Source organism: Brachycentrus maculatus, unplaced genomic scaffold (genome assembly GCF_059751285.1).
Source record: "Brachycentrus maculatus isolate JH-2025_06_01 unplaced genomic scaffold, ASM5975128v1 h1tg000068l, whole genome shotgun sequence".
NCBI lineage: Eukaryota > Metazoa > Arthropoda > Insecta > Trichoptera > Brachycentridae > Brachycentrus > Brachycentrus maculatus.
This window is the reverse complement of record NW_028280822.1, coordinates 1654300-1656943: the sequence shown is the minus strand read 5'-3', so window position 1 is coordinate 1656943 and position 2644 is coordinate 1654300.

The window sequence follows — 2644 nt, the reverse complement described above, 5'->3', positions numbered from 1 at the left end:
ATATACGGAAATACGTGCAATGACATATGGAAACGACGCAGAGACAAACATAGAGTATCACAGAAATATATATATATATATATATATATATATATATATATATATATATATATATATATATATATATATATATATATATATATATATATATATATATATATATATATATATATATATATATATATATATATATATATATATATATATATATATACAGTATCTACTCAATGAATTAGGGCCACCCATTATTTTTTTGAATACTCTGAAATCTTTTGGATTATTATATTTATTTTACATAAATACTTTAAGTTTTCTATTGACATCTAATATCATGTATATTACCTTCAATAATATGTAAAATATACCTGGATTATTTAAGCCTTTACAAAATTTCAAACCCTTTTTCTGAGAAAGGTCCCTAATTAGCACAGGTAGACAGATAGTTGAAAGTTAAAATAATAGTCCTATCTCATTTATTAGTGAAGTTTCTTGAGTTCTGGTTGTTGTTTTGTTCAGAGAGGTTATATAGTTATCGTGTCTTGTGAAAAAAACTTAATTTTTAATTTTAGTTCATAAAGTATAAATTTTTTTTGTAAACACAAGTGTTTTTTTTTGAAAAGGACAAAATGGGAAAAAGTAAAGACATTTCTGAGGAAAAAAAGTCTAGTGTTATAGTGCTACTGAAATTAGGAATACTATCTAATAGAGAAATTTCAAAAAAAGAAAACGTTTCTCGTCAAACAGTGGACATAATTTCAAAATCAATAAAAAATCAGTCACCCGCCACCAGCAATCGGCGAAAGAACTGTCGTAGGATTAGAAAAACAACACCGAGGACTGATTGAAAAATCGTTCAAAGTGCCTTAGAAAACCGTAGTGCATCAGCAAAAACATTAAAAATAAAATTGGAAGAAGAGGGTATAAATATATCGGTATCAACACTGAGGCGACGTCTTTACGAAGTAAATCTGAAATGCAGGCGCCCTGTAAAAGTACCAAAATTGACACCACGAATGAAAGCGGATCGATTAAAATGGGCCAGGCTACATCGAAATTACTCGGTTGATGATTGGAAAAAGGTATTTATTTAAATTGAATTTTCAACATATCATTTTAGTAAATAAACTTATATATTTGAATTAAACTTAAATTTTCATTATTTTTCAGGTCATCTTTAGTGATGAGTGCCGGTTAGAAGCCGTGACAGAGAGCCGTCAATTCGTCAGGAGAACATCAATGGAACGTTACAATGAGGCCTGTGTGGTAAAAGTTATCAAACAACCCCCGGCAACAATGATATGGTCATGTATTATTAACAATTTACCTGGACCGTTGTTTTTCGTGGAAGGAACAATGAACCAAAATTCCTATAAGCAGGTCCTCGAACGAATTTTATTGCCCTTCTACCATACACTCGACCCAATAGAAGGTCCATACACCTTCATGCAGGATGGGGCACCTTGCCACCGGGCTAAATCAATAATAAAATTTTTGTCTAACAAAAATCTGCCTTTGCTCCCCTGGCCTGGAAATTCTCCGGACCTTAATCCTATAGAAAACGTATGGAGCATGTTAAAAAATAAGGTATACTCATTTCCAAATCCGACAGTAGACTGTCTAAAAAAAATGTTCAAAAAATTTGGTCAGAAGACGAAGAAATAAAAAACATGATAAAACAGTGCATTTTAAGTATGCCAAAAAGAATTGAGGCAGTTATTTCTGCCAAAGGTGGAAATACTAAATACTAACTATATTTATATGAAAATATATGCATAATTTAAGCGTAATAAAGTGTTCATGTGTAAATAAAATTCAATGTTGTTTTATTCAAGGTTTTCTCTGAGTTATTCCTGTTTGAATTGAGAAATTGCGCGAAATTCTGCGTGGCCCTAATTCATTGAGTAGATACTGTATATACAGTATCTACTCAATGAATTAGGGCCACCCATTATTTTTTTGAATACTCTGAAATCTTTTGGATTATTATATTTATTTTACATAAATACTTTAAGTTTTCTATTGACATCTAATATCATGTATATTACCTTCAATAATATGTAAAATATACCTGGATTATTTAAGCCTTTACAAAATTTCAAACCCTTTTTCTGAGAAAGGTCCCTAATTAGCAAAGGTAGACAGATAGTTGAAAGTTAAAATAATAGTCCTATCTCATTTATTAGTGAAGTTTCTTGAGTTCTGGTTGTTGTTTTGTTCAGAGAGGTTATATAGTTATCGTGTCTTGTGAAAAAAACTTAATTTTTAATTTTAGTTCATAAAGTATAAAATTTTTTTGTAAACACAAGTGTTTTTTTTTGAAAAGGACAAAATGGGAAAAAGTAAAGACATTTCTGAGGAAAAAAAGTCTAGTGTTATAGTGCTACTGAAATTAGGAATACTATCTAATAGAGAAATTTCAAAAAAAGAAAACGTTTCTCGTCAAACAGTGGACATAATTTCAAAATCAATAAAAAATCAGTCACCCGCCACCAGCAATCGGCGAAAGAACTGTCGTAGGATTAGAAAAACAACACCGAGGACTGATTGAAAAATCGTTCAAAGTGCCTTAGAAAACCGTAGTGCATCAGCAAAAACATTAAAAATAAAATTGGAAGAAGAGGGTATAAATATATCGGTATCAACA